This window comes from Lontra canadensis, unplaced genomic scaffold (assembly GCF_010015895.1).
Source record: "Lontra canadensis isolate GAN:19392208 unplaced genomic scaffold, GSC_riverotter_1.0 scaffold30, whole genome shotgun sequence".
NCBI lineage: Eukaryota > Metazoa > Chordata > Mammalia > Carnivora > Mustelidae > Lontra > Lontra canadensis.
In genome coordinates this window covers 6686894-6702092 of record NW_022631024.1, presented here as the reverse complement: position 1 = coordinate 6702092, position 15199 = coordinate 6686894, and the positions used below count along the sequence as shown (strand labels likewise).

At 39.2% G+C, this 15199-nt stretch overlaps 1 pseudogene; it reads left to right on the top strand.

The window, feature by feature from the left end:
* Window positions 1–1027: 1027 nt before the first annotated feature.
* On the top strand, window positions 1028–11717 carry LOC116872822 (annotated as a pseudogene).
* The last annotated feature ends 3482 nt before the right edge of the window (window positions 11718–15199 follow it).

Here is a 15199-nt window from a genome sequence, read left to right as displayed (position 1 = left end):
CAGCTCCACAGGACATCTCTCACAAATGCCTGAGACTAATACTCATATAGGGAAGGGAGTAAGGCTCTAGGCGGGGGATGGGTGGGAAAATTTAAGGAAGTGCTCACTCTCACGACCAGGGTCATACAAGTGCCATCCTTGAAAGTAACTCTTTCATTAAATTTTGCCCAAATATGCACTTTTCTTAATTAAACTACCTAATATCCCAGTACTTCATTATCAAATCTGCAGTGTCTTGGCCAAAAAAAGAACCCACCCACATTGTTCCATTTCTTTAAGGAAAGGACAGATATGTAATAAGATGTGGTCAGTGCAGTGGAAAAAACATTCTAGGCTAAGACACAGGAGAAATGGGTCTTATTTTTGAGCTTCTCTGTAATAGTTGTGGGATTTCAGTGATGTCAGTCTTCTGGGAGTCAATCTCATCATCTTTAAAATGGGGATGATAATAACACTTACTATTATTATTATATTATTTTGTGAACATTAAGTAATACATTTAAAGTAGTTAAACAATGCCTAGCTCAGAGCAGACATATAAACATTAGCTGTTCTTGTCATCATTTGATGGGCAGAATGGTTCTGAATTTATCTCTTTTAGTCTTTGGAAAGAGGGGATAATGATGTTCATGCACATAATTGTTAGGATCATTGGGTATCTCCAAATTTAAAAAAAAAGAAAAAGGTGAGAAAGTGAAAAGCATGGATGGTTATCTCCATGCCAACAAGGCTGGTTAATCTGTGATGAAAGAGTTTGGGTTCAAATATCAGAGAATTATTAACTCTGACACGTATTTGCTGCCTTACCTTGGGCAAGTCCGGCTAAGTTTCTAAGACTCCATGTAGTCATCTTTAAACTAGAGGTACCAATAATCCCTACTTTATAGAGTTTTGTGGAACTTAAATGGGATTATAGAGGCAAGAAATTTGTATAGATTCTGACAGATGGGTAGTGATCAATGAAACATAGCTGGTGTTAACGTTGGTGAAGTTTCTGTTGAAGCAGGGGTTAAAATGGCAGTCGTCCATGACTTTGAAAGGTGATTTATGGGAGCCAGTGGTCCTCTTCAGCGGGCAAGGGAAGGATATCAATCGGCGAAAGTAAGCTGTAAGTGAAAATTGAAACTGTCAGATGGTGTGGACTCCCTGCTCAGTCTTTGGCAATTTTTCCTCTCTTTTTTTTAATTAAAAGTTTTTGTCTTCTGATGTAGAAGTGGAATGAATCACTATGAACGTTGGCATACTCAGAGCCTACCTGGGACTAAAGCCTGGGAGTCTTCCTCCTGGGGAATCCAACATGAAGACCTGCTCCTGGAAGTCACTCAGCACGTCTCCCAGCACCATGGGCATGATGGCTTTGGATCCTGACCTGTTTAAAACCCAACTTTGGGTTGGATTTTGGCAAGTGATTCTGAAATAAACTTTTCTTTTTTTATGAAACGGAGGTAATAACACCTACTCTAAAGGATTTTTTTGAACATTACATCAGAGAAAGTATTTCTAATACAATGCCTATACATAGAAACTCCTTTCTTCACGCTGGGTACTGATGCCTTGTTCTCTGGAAGCACCTGACTTTCTCAGACCTTTCAAGCAATATTCACCACTTAAGGAAACACTATGGCCCCGTGGTGAAGGGTGCAGATGCTGGAGTTATGCCACTCGGATCTGAGACTCAGTTCTAGCGCCTACTCTGACTTTGACAAGGTGAGTTAACCAGTCTGTTCAGGTTATCTATTCTGGCATCAAAATTGATCTCAAAACTTAGTTGTTTGTAATGACTGTTGTATTCTGATCACGATTTAGTGGATCAAGAATCCAAGACTCACTGGGCAGTTGTTTGTGGATCCATATGAAGGCAACAGGTGGAGGATTCATGTCTAAGATAGCTTCTTCCCCATATGCCTGGTGTGTCATTGTTGCTCAGCCCACATCTGCCTCCTGTGACATCCAGGCTCCAGGACATCTACCTATGGTTTGGACTTCTCATGGCGTGACAACTTCATGGTTTTTGGGCCTTTTGCACAGCTTCTCAAGGATTTTAGAGAGAAAGTACTCCATGAAAAGCTTCTCATGACCCAGAATCTTGGTCTCCAGACTCCATTTCTGCTGTCTTCTCCTGGTTCAATGAACTATTAAGACAACATTGATTCAAGGAGAGGAGAATTCAGAATAAATGAAACAAGATGGGATCGGGAGGGAGACGAACCATAAGAGACTCTCAATCTCACAAAACAAACTGAGGGTTGCTGATGGGAAAGGGGTAGGGAGAGGGTGGTTGGGTTATGGACATTGGGGAGGGTATGTGCTATGGTGAGTGCTGTGAAGTATGTAAACCTGGCGATTCACAGACCTGTACCCCTGGGGCTAATAATACGTTATATGTTAATAATAATAAAAATAAAAATAAAAACAAAACAAAACAAAAAAGAGTAGAATTCAACTCCATTTCTCAATTGAAGGAACAACAAAGAAGGTACAGCCATCTTTATTATACCCCCAAGCCTCTGCTTTCTATCTCATGGGACTTAAGAAGAACTTAATGAGGTACTGAACCAACAGCATTTAGCACAGTAGCTGACATATAATAATCACTCAATAAAAAGTGATCTGTTATGAATTATTTGCCTTTTCTCCAGCCATCCCTTCTTCCTAATGGCTGCTACCTTCATCCCCACCACTTATCCCCAGGGCACACACACAAATCAGAGTTTTGCCCATGTTGTTATGAAAGGATGAGGGAATAATGACATAGTCCTGGACATATGATTATGGGTCATGATATGATTCGGACCTAGACAGTGGTGGTGGTGCAGGAAATGGGAAAAGTGGATGAGTTCAGGGGCTACTGGAAAATTATATTAAGAGCTTATTGATTGATTTATTGAATATTTGATGGGATGTGTGTTTAAGAAGAAAAGATGAGTCAGGACAATGCCCAGGTAGTTGACTATGGTAACTGGTTGGGTGGTGGCATGCTTCACCAGCATAGGAGACACAACATTTAGGTTCTGTTGGCTACTACTTCTTTTTGTTATACCCTTGTCTTCCCCATATCTGGACAGCAGGCAGACATCCTAGGAATTTACGCATTGTTCTTTCAGTAACTGGGAGGCCCTGAAGCTGGTTTATCAGACGAATGACATGAAACAAGTTGTTCCTTAGGCAGAGTTTGTGGTTTACAGTGATGCAAGACCGATGACTCTATCTTGTATCAGTTTTGGTCTGTTCATATTTAATGCTCTTCGTGGCATTAATAGGGCCTCATCTTTTGCATAGATAAAGCACAATTTTCTGGTAGAAAGTTTCAACTGTAAAAGAGAGTGAGAAAAACAACACTCTCCAACTTAATGAGAACATAGACTGCCCAGATTCCCAGGGAGAGGGTGTCTGTCAATCTGGTTATTATTATTCAGAGGTCCCATCCCTTTGTATCTCCATCAGCCTAGGGTGACATCCCAAATGAAGTCTGTCTATCACATTGTCTTGTATCCTCCCTCCAGCGTGGTCCTCCTTTATGATCTTTGTCTAAACTCATTGCTCATAGCTCCACGCATGTGGCTCTGGGCTTCTCCAAATGCCCTCTGGCCAGGGAGGGCTCTTCTGTGATATTTGATCTGCCAGCTGGTGTCAAACAGGCTTGGTTTTTCCTCAGAGTAAATACACTGCAGAGAAACTATAAAAAACACATATCGTGATGACATGAATCCAGATACAACATGATAGGCAATTTCCCCCTTCTCCTTAGTAGCCTTACTCTAGTTTTTTCTTAAACTTTGTAATAACGTGATCCCACATTTTATGCAACAGAAGATTTGGACCCTGTTTGGTGCATTATAATGGAGCAACAATAAAAACCGCAATGAAACTGTTAACAATTATGGTAACAACAGCAGCCAACTTTAGAGTGTGTTTATTACATGCCAGGCCTTGTGCTAAACGTTTTATGTATGCTTATCTCATTTAATCACCATTAGAATCCTTAGTGATGGGCAATTTTTGTGTCCATATTACACATAAGATTTAGATCAAATAATTTGCCCAAATGGCTAATATGTAGTGAAGTCGAACTTCAGCTCCAGGTCTTTCTGATTTGGTTCTCCTGGTGCATTGAGAATATTCACATGATACTGGATATTCACATCGGATTGCCCCGGAAGGTTTTTGGATGCGTTGGGTTTGACCTGAGCTTTGTCTTGATGAAGGACTTGCAGTCTAGACTGGTTTACTTTACTGAGTGCTGTACAGGGCCCTGACATCCTGCTGGATGGAAAATGATAGAAACACATTAGGCAATCAAAATGTAAACGTTTTCACTTAAAGAGCAAATTGTGGAACACGTAGGGGACTTGAGATCCATCACATTGGAATTCAGCAGCAAGGGTAGAAGATCCAGGTATGGTAATAAGTTCAGACCAAGAGAATGTCTGCGGAGTGGTGATTTAATTAAAGATACAGGGCTAGGTTTCATACCCCCACTGCTACTGACACAGGCAAGTGGCCAGGGCTCTGGAGGACAGGTGACAATCAGTGCCATCTGTTAGGGCTCCAGGGGAGATTTGCAGAGACTTCTTGTTGGAACTCTTTTTTGACTAATATCTTAGAACCCATTCATGCATTTATTATAGCATCTACACCAGGCAGGAAATGTTAAAGAGTGATGAGGACCAAGCGTGTGAGCACTAGGCAATGGGACAACCAGAGAGCACACGCTCCTTATAGAATGGCAACCTCCACTTAACTCTAGCCCATAGTGGTATATGGTTATTTCATCTATGAGGGTGTTCTAGAAGAAACCAGAAGCCCAAAATGAAGTCATTTGCTCCCATGATAGCAAACCAAGGCCTAATTACAATGTCAAACCTGTCCCAGGAATGTGACCTTTCAACAGCCAATCCACAATTTCCAGATCAGCACTAGTAAGGTCATGAGCAACGAAAACCTTGTCATTCCCTCTCCCCCAAAAGAAAGATGCCCTGGGCAGAAACAATCCTCATCCCCCTCCCTTTTTTTCCTTTTGCTAATAACTTCCTTGACCCACCCACGTGTCTCTAAAAACCTTCCCTATGTACAACTCCTCAGAGCATCTTTCTACTTGCTATATGTAAAGCTGCCTGATTCGTGAATAGCTTAATGAAGCCAATTAGATCTTCACATTTTCTCGGTTGAATTTTGTGTTTTAACAAAGGTAAGCTGGGCATCAGAATGCCTGTGTGAAATACGTAGACCTGTAAATACTAGGCAAAATAAAGAAGAAAGTCCTTCTGGTCCACATCTGTTGGGCAAATAAATCCCATGTTTCTGGTTGGAAATACAAAATTTATTCAAATGTCACTTGCTCTAGGAAGCCTCTGTGTTACTTTTCTAGGGCTGCTATAACAAAGTACTACCATCTGGGTGGCTAGAAACAACAGACATTTTTCCTCTCATCATTTTGGAGGCTAAAATTTGAAATCAAAGTATCAGTAAGGCCATATCCCCTCTGAAACCTGCAAAGGAATCCTCCCTCCCCTCTGCCTAGCTTCCTGTGGTTTTACTGGCAATCGGTGCTGGGGAGCTGGGGACAGGGGGTGGGGAGGGAAGGAAATTTCCAACCCTCTAATCCCTTGGTAGTCTCCACAGATAATCAGCCCCAATCCCTAGGTGCTTTCCAGATGTCACTCATTAACATAACAAAAGATGCTCTTACTGCTCTCACCCCTTAAGAAATTCCAAGGGGCTCTGTTTCCCAGACCAAATATATATTTTTTGTTATAAATCACAATATTCCAAATATCTGGGGAGAAGGGTTTCTGGAAGGCATCAGAGAAGAGTTATTTATGCTGGAGGGTGCGGTCAGAAAGGATGAATAGAATTTCTTAGGTGGGAAGGGGAGTTGGGGATAGAGCACAATCTGGGCCCAAGCAAAGCCCCAGGCAGGGAGACTCTCTAGGCAAAGACAAGGCACAAGTCAAACCACAGCCAGGTCAGAGGGCAGAGTGCTTGAGAAGAAGTGACTGGCAGTGATGGGGGCATGTCAGGAGGAAGGGTGAGAAACGAGACTAGAAAATCAGGTAGGGCCATCAGAGGAAGGACCTTGAATCCCAGGGTAAGGACTGTGAATCAGGGTAGTGGCCCTGGGATGGGGAAAAAATTATCCTCATGAGGTTTTCTCATTTTCTCAGGTGGAATAAATAAGAGGCAAAATTTGGTCTACAGAGTCACGTGGACAGGTGTACAAGAGAGAACTTCTTTTACTCTTCTATAACTGAAGTAATTTCTGTTTTAAGCCACTGTTCTACTGCATGGTGATCATTTTTTTTTTACCAGAGATGTGGGTAAATTCTCCCCTTCTGGGAAGCTGGGTCTAAGTCCAGTAGGATGGACGTACAGGGCATAGTCATGCTGAGAGTGGACTCTGTCAAGATCCATCCTTCTCTTCTGGCCCTGGCAGCTTACCAGGAAGCTGCTGAATCCTGCCATCTTCAGCACCACAGATCTTTCCACATGGACCATTTCTTCAGACCACAGTCCGTGCTGCCACCCATGATGCACTGTCTTGTCTTTGGACAATTCCAGAAACATCTCTCAGCCCTGCCTGTCCAGACCCTGGGCTCTTGTAAGCTTCAGATGCCCTAGACCTATGCTGGGTTTCTCTTAATTTCTTGGTCACCCTGGGGCAGACAGAACCAAGGCACCTTCCTCAAACACGTCAATAATGTCCAACATGCTTAATTTGTTTCATTTTTTACCTTTCCTCTTCAGTTTGAATAATCATTCTTGATCTTAACATCATCAGTGAGGGGGGATTCTTTTTTGTAAATCTAACTCAGAGATTCTTAATATGGACGTCAATAGAATCTTAAAGGTCTGTGAACTTAGACGGGGGGAAAAATGCAACCTTTACTTTTATTAACTTCTGACTAAAATGTGTCATTTCCTTCCCTTACGAATCTAAGCAACAAATCACATTGGTTTTAACAGTATCTGTGGCTTGTAAAATACAAAAATAATAGATATTTTCATAATCACATTATAGTAATTACAGATATCCTGAAATATTATTGACATATTTTATATATATATATATATATATATATATATATATATGGCTCCTTCCAAATTATAGTAGTCATTACAGTATCTTGTTACTATTTCAACAAAGAAGCACATATATTACTCTATTACGAAATTTGAAACTGTTTTAATGAGTGCATTTCTGTATAATTGGCTTCCTCTATGTTTATTATCTATTTCATTTTTCAGGAAGAATTATTAAAAAAAAAAAAAACACCTTTGGGCTTCCTGGGTGGCTCAGTCTGTTAAGCGTCCCACTCTTGATTTCAGCTCAGGTCATGATCCCTGGGTCCTGACATGGAGCCCCACGTCAAGGGGTCTGCTTCTCTCTCTCTCCCTCTGCCCCTCTCTGAACACACACACTTACTAACCCCCCACATAAGTAAGTAAATAAATCTTAAAAAAAAGAAAAAACCCACAACTTTGAAATGGTGAAAAATGAGCACTATAGTCTCCTGTAGAATGAGAGACAATCTCTAATGCTCCCTCTGCTTACCTAATTGTGCAGTAGTCTTCACCTTTCATTGCCTTTAAGCTATTTTATGACTCTACAAATTGAGCAAACGGACCAGTGGAAATAACTCTTGTCTGGAGAGGTGAAATGTGTCCTGTAGAGGTATAGAAGCTCCGTCTCTGAACTTTCCCAAGAACCCAGCTGCAAGCAAGCTTTGCATGCACTAATACATTCATGTCAGCATCTCTGATCACCTATATATATGTGTGCTTTTTGGATTTGCCCTTTGAACTGGTTATTAACACCTTCCAGATTCCTTGATTCACTAGTGCATTAAACGAATACTCGGGAAACTCGTTCATTTTGCAGTTGTATAAGAGTTACGATTTGTGTTGTAAAATTATTTGCAATATGGCTTATGCATGGAAAGAACTATTCTCAGGTGCTGTTAGCAAGAGGGGATGGTCAGGTGAGCCAGAAATAGCAAGGGTGGGGATGAAAGAAGCAGAAGCACAACCTAAGACTTCAAAATCATCGACAACCTGAAAGAAGGAACGATCGTTTTCATCTGACAGAAAAGGAAGGGTCTAGAGTGATGTTAAGGGCTTTGTCTAAAGTCACTCTAGAATCCCAATCATCATTTTCCACAAGACTATATTCCACAGAAAGGGGCATGGGGGGGTGGGTCACTGTCCGCTTTGCACTGAAGGCAGAACCCAGGAGAGGCTGGGTACAGGCAGAGCGTCCTCAGGCACGCAACTCTGTATGCTGAGCAGCCATTTGGCTCCTCACTGTAGCTGTCGTTTTTCTCAGTAGGACCACGGCAGGGAAGTGTCAAGCTGGTTCCCCATTGTACACATCAATGTAGCTGTGTTGTTGCTGGTATATCTCTCTCTCTCTCTCTCTTTTTTTTTTTTTTTTTTTTTTTTTAATCACAAGTCTGGGCCTTCTGGTAATAGACAAAACATGAGCCTCTGCTCGCTTGCTTTCCCCTGTGCGTGTCATCGGTGTAATCAGGGAACAGGTGGGTGCAGGCGATTAATAGGGAGGGAGGGGACCGAAGGAGAAGGGATCTACTCAAGGGGAGGGGGAGGCAGGAGTTAATTTGACCCTGAAGCTTAGAGGCACTGTCTCCTCCAGCAAGGCTGCCACCACAGTTATCGGTGGGAACAGCCTTTCTCTGGGCTCTCAGTCTCATTTCCAGTCTGGGCATGCTTGAGAAGCCATTACCATATTTATAGAGCTACCTGGCCCCACAGCACACGCATGAGAGGGTTAGAAAGACCTATCTATTTTTCCAGCTGTGCTGCTATCCTTGGCGGCAAGGCTGGAGGGAGAGAAGGGAGGGCCCAGTCCCAGTATTAAGACAGACAAAAATTAGCCTGCGGAGGCTGGCCAGAGAGGAGGGACACACTGGCCTCCTGCTTGTCACTCCCAAGGGGTCGAGCTGAGCCAGGGTGGCTAGTGTTGATCTCTCAAGGCTGTGAAAAGGAGCATGGAGGACTGCTGGTGAGGGAGAGGATTGCCCAGGAGCTACAGTCAATGTTTGTTCGCCTTCACCCTCAACCCAATTCCCTTATTGAAATACAAAGCTGCCAGCAGATGGTGGTGGGTTGGGGAGGGGAGTGTTTGGAAGCAGTGCCTGAAAGTGGACAGAGCATGAATTTAAGAGACAAAGAGATCTTATTAGTTGTATAACCTTGGGCAGATTATCTAATTTCTCTGACCCTCATTTTAGTCATTTGCACAAAGGGGATGATAATGAATTGTTGGGAGGATTTAATTACAGACATAGTTGGATGTGTCTTAATAAGTGCTCCTCTTCCTTGATCAGGCCATTCTGCCCTACACTTAACAGTTTTGCCTCACATCATTACATAGGATGCTTGTTGTAGTGGTCATAAATGCCGGTGTGAATGTATCCACCCCCTCCCTACCTCATCGCCAAGCACATGTGTGCTTCTGTGTTCTCTCTTTCTTTCTCTCTCACTCTCTTGCTTTCATGCACATGTGATTTTGTCCTAATCTTCAACTGTGCCATATCGACCTTGTCCTTTATACAAGTTAGTGGGTCCTGCAACTAGCAAAGTGGCTCTGATTCTTAGGACTGTAGTCCCAAATAAGGGTCCTGAGACATTTCTGATTGTTTGTGTCTCTAGGCACCGGGTGTTCCCAAGACCATTTGGTAACAATATCAAGGTTACAGTGAGAGCAATTGCCAGCATGCTTTAGCCCTTGCTCAGTCTAGCTAAACTCAACTATATTGGTAACAATTTGAGACTTTATTTCATCTCATGCTCTGATGGGCTGATGAGCAAGAGAGAGCAAGCATCTTGAAGTAAACCTTTGGTTCCACGAGAACTCTACCAACTGAGCCACAAAAGATACTATGGAGTCTTCATGTTGGGACTATCTGTGGGTGTTAGTCACAACCCCCTTTTCCTCTTTTCCTTTAATTAGGACACCTGATTCCCAAGGGGGAGGGAAAATTTGGGTATCAGTTGAGAAAACAAATATATGCTGAGAAAAATATTTGCAGATAGAAGGGCATCACAGTGGCATATGCATATTATGGGGGTGGGTGGGTGGAAGTGGGTTCATGGCAATTAGAGAGGCCCTCCAAGCACAGGCCTCTGGACAGAGATGCCAGGGCAAAAGCAAGAGAAGGCCAGATAGAAGGTGGGGAGAAGTGAGGTGTTCCCAGAAAGTACAGGTCACAGTGTGAAGATAAAAGAAAGAGAGAGAGAGAGAAAGAGAGTGAGCTATAGAACCAGGAAGCTAGAAAATCTGTCCTGACCCACTTAGTCTTCCCAAAAGTCCGGGAAGACTAATCTCACATCAGAATAGGCAACGGAAAAGGATCAAGTTTGAGTCCCATACAAAGTTATTAGTGAAGGAAAAGGGGACCGGAGAGGACAATAATTCTCGATTGGCAATTTATTGGCAGTGAAAGTATACCATAAAAACATACTCTAGACAGATGAAAACTGCGGGCTCAAATTTCAAAATGTACTAAAAGAAATTAAGGTAATAATGGAGAAATGAAAGAAAACATAAATCTGTAACAGAAACACTTAGTAATAAAGTTACAAACTCCCAAAGAATTAGAAAATTTTAAGAACTCTGATTTTAGAAATAAACAGTAAACTGGAAAGAACAAAGAGTGAATGAATGCGGTAGAAAATAACCTAAAAAATAAAGGTTAATAGGAGTAAAATTTTAAACGAAACAAATGAAGAGACTAAAAAAAAAAAAGGATTTGATAAAAAGTGACAGAAATAGAAAACAGGTAAGGGCAACAAACATGTATATAATAGGTAAGAGCTCACAAAAATGGAACAGAAATCATAAAAACCACCCAACCAAACAACAGCTCTTTCCTGGCTGGAACCAGGGAGGGTGCAGAAGAGAAGACAAAGAAGTTTCCTGCTATGCCAGAAACCCTTAAGAAATAGCAAAATAATTTTGCAGAGTTGAAGATCAAGTGTCTGAGAAAGAAGTCTTCCCAAAAGATTCTTGGAAAGGAAGGGGGAAGCTTATCTCTGAAAAAGCTAAGCATTACCGCAAGGAATATAGGAAAATGCTCAGAACGGAGATTCAAATGAGTAGGGTGGCAAGAAAAGCTAGCAACCTCTGCGTACCTGCAGAACCCAAACTGGCACTTGTCTCAGGATCAGAAGTATCGATTGTGTAAGCCCAAAGGTTGGAAAAGGTTGCAGCTTCTTCACCTTTGCCAGATTGTCAATCACAGCTTTGTTAAGCTCCGCAAGACTTCAGTTAAAATGGTAAGGTTTGTGGAACCATACATAGCATGAGGGGACCCAAAGTCAGGAAATGAATTGATCTATAAGCGCGGTTATGGCAAAATTAACAAGAAGTGAATGGCCCTGACATAACACATTGACTATTCAATCTCTTGGTAAATATGGCATCTTCTGCATGGAGGATCCGATTCATGAGATCTACTGTGAGAAAACGTTTCAAAGAAGCAAACGACTTCTTAAAGTCCTTCAAATGTTCTTCTCCATGAGGCGGAAGGAAGAAAAAGACCACCCATTTTGTGGAAGATGGAGATACTGGCAATAGGGAAAACCAGATCCATAGGCTTACTAGAAGGGTCAACTAAGGTATCTACCATGATTATTTTTGTAACCTGGTCAGTTAATAAATGATGATTTTCAAACTGAAAAACAACCAGATAACAACAACAAAAAAAACAGCTTAAAACAAATTTGTTTAAAAAAACAAAACAAAACAAAACAAAACAAAACAAAAAAAAAAGGATCTGTAAGCACATACTGGAAAGGAACACCATATCCTCGAGAAAAATGAACCAGAATGACCAATATCAAAACATTCTAAAAAATGCCTTGAGCTCCCAGGTAAAAGAACTAAGTCACTTAAAAAGGAAAGAAAATTTGATGGCTATCAGATTTCTTAACAGCAACCCTTTATATTAGGAGACAATGGAATGACATATTTAAGATACTCAAGGAAAGAAAATATGAGCCATATATTATTAATCCAGTTGAACTTACTTTCAAGTATAAAGACTGCAGACAAACTCCTATCAATAAGCAGGAACTCAGGAAATATTGTCCCCAGGAGTCTTTCCTGAGTAAACTACCAAAGAATGAAATTGAGTGGAGAGGCATTGACATAAGGCCTGGTGGTGAACATTAAATATATAGCTACCTGTAGAACAAAGTATGAATGATGCTTATAAGAGAGAAAGTTTCCACCAAAACAACTATATGCTCTGAAAATGAGGAACACAGCATCAACTTTTAAAAAGGTGGAAAGCAAATAAAAAGTAAATTAAGCTCATGATCACTTTACAGTTATTACCTAGGAATAAAAAGATATTGTTTCAAATCAATTCCTGGGATAGAAGGTGATGAAGAAGAGATTATTAGCAAATTTTAATATTATTCAGAGTAGTAAACCAATAGACAATTGCCATAAATACAAAAATACTGACATAAAGGAGGCAGTTTGAACAAACTTACAAACTTTCTTACGCACTCTATCCTCCCTTAAAAAATGTAAAAATATAGAAATAAATAAAATAGACCAAATTATGAAAGACTATTTGTATAAAATATAATGTATTTTAAATACAATATAAAGCATGACCGAGCAAAAGGCAAAAGTAACAATCTTATCTATAAGTATCACGAGCTTAATTCACCTCTTTAAAAAATTTAGATTTTCTAACAAAATAAATTGCATACAATGCTGTAAATAAGAGATTTAGACCTTGAAATTATGAGATAGAAACAGGTTAAAAATAAAACAAAAGGACGGGAGAATATATACAAGGCAAATGGAAAAAAAATAAATCAGAGGACATTTTCATGACCCCAAAAAGACACCCAACCCCAATAGCAGATAATCTTCAGTTTCCTCAAATCCTCCAGTCCTAGGGAACTAATCTACTTTATATCTCTATAGATTTTCCCATCCTATACATTTCATCTCAGTGAAATCTTACAACATGTGCTCTTTTATGATTGTCTTCTTTTACTTAGCATAAAGTTTTCAAGATTCATCTATGTTAAGCATGCATCCTGTCTAGTCCTTTTGACTGCCAAATAATATTCTATTGAATGAATAATTCACTGCATTGATGGTTGCACAATTCTGCAAATATACTAAAGAACATTCTACAGTTTAAATGGGTAAGTTTTTGGTATATGAATTATATCTTAATAAAGCTGTCACCAAAAAAAAAAAGTATAATAAATCAAGGTTCACAGTCTGCATATCAGAAATGGTAGATTTTCAATAAACTGACCAATTTGTCCAGTCAGCCTGGGATCTTCCTGTGTTTAGCACTGAAATTCTCACATCCTGGTAAATACATGGACAAACCAGAATGTTGGTCACTATCAATGTAGATCATTGCTATTTAAAGGAGACATAGAAAGGTATTTATAATGTTATATACTGTAAAGCACAATAAAGACAGAGCTGTTAATAATACTTAAGCATCCCAAACCACAACAAAATATAAAGTAAAAATTCTAGAAACAAGAAAGAATATAAATTCATAAGCGTATCTAACATACCTAACACAATCCAAAATTTATGAAGTAGGCAAAGTTTGATACGATTTAGAATGCCTAACCAACACAGTGAATAAAATAGATAACTAAATCTTAGTAATTCAGAACACAAATTATTTTCAAGGGTGTATAGAATATTCACGCAATTGTCTATACTTTAGGACACACAAACACATATGCCCTTCAGGAAGTTCCAAAGAATAGAAATAATAGATTTTATGATGATATTCAAGAAAAGTAGAAATTATAGAAAATAAATTTTTTTAAGTTTTCTGTGTCGGGAGATTTTTTTAAATGATTACTTAATAACCTTGAGAAAGTGAACTAAAATTATCCAATTATTTGAAAATGATAGTAGTAATGAAAAGCAGCATGTAAAATCTATAGAATAAAACTTAAGCATTTGTCAGAGAAAAAAATCAGAGCATGAAATACCAATGTTGAATAAATTAAAAAGATAAAAATAAATGAATAAAAAACCCAACTCAATAAAGTTAGAAAAACTAGAACAAAGTAAAGTAAAAGAAAGTAGAGGGAGGAATTAATGAAGTTGAAAGTAGGGGATTAATGAAGTCGGAAACTTAATTTAGGAAGTCCAAAACTTAGTACTTTAAAAAAATACCCATAAAGATACTTGCAAGCCTAATGGAGACATTGGTGGAAGAAAACATTCATACATAAAATTAGAAATAACAAGGGGAAATATCTATTAAAAGAAAAAATAATCTCAAGGGGCTATTTTGTATGTTTGCATGGAATATACTTGAAAATCAGAGAAATTCATCTTTTTAAAGAAAACTACATCTTAACAAAATTCAAAAAGTTGCAAACAAACCATCTTCAAAAAATTAGTGAAAGTTGTTATAAAGTTCCTCATACAAAATCACTAGGACAGGTTCTTTAATATTTGAATTCTACCGAATCTTTAAAATCAGATTATGTCAATGTTCCTTAAATTATTGCAAAGTATGGAAACATAAGGTACTCTTCCAAATTCATTTTATAAGATGAACATAATGTTTGTTCCATCTTCCTTAGCAAAGCTTGCATCAAAAAATAAAAGTACAAGTCAACATTGCTTATGAATATCAATGCAGAAAAATTAACATCGGCATGTTAAAAAGACATATATTATACCAAGTGGGTTTTATTTCAAGAACAGAGTGTGGTTCAATATTAAGAAATCTATTAATATTATCAATCATATTAATAGAACTAAGAAGAAAAAAAATCATATGACATGTTTAGAGATGGATGAGCCATTTAACAAAATCCAACACATTACACATGTTGAATAAACTCAGTGAAATGCGAAATATCAGAGGATATTTCCTTAGTCTGTGCCAACATTTCCATCCATTATCCAAATTAATCCTAATGACACTCTTACAAGGTAGGTAATATTCCTATTTGCTTATAAGACAACTGTGGCTTTGAGAGAGAAAATAAATTATACAAGGACGCACGCATATCATTAATATGTGGAAAAGCTGGTATTTGAATTTAGTATCACCTGACTCCAAATCCTATTAGCATCTATACCCACATTATTCTTCTTTCTACTGGCTCTTCAAAATTGTCCTTGATCACCACAGTTCTCAGCTTCCACGTCTTGATTCTT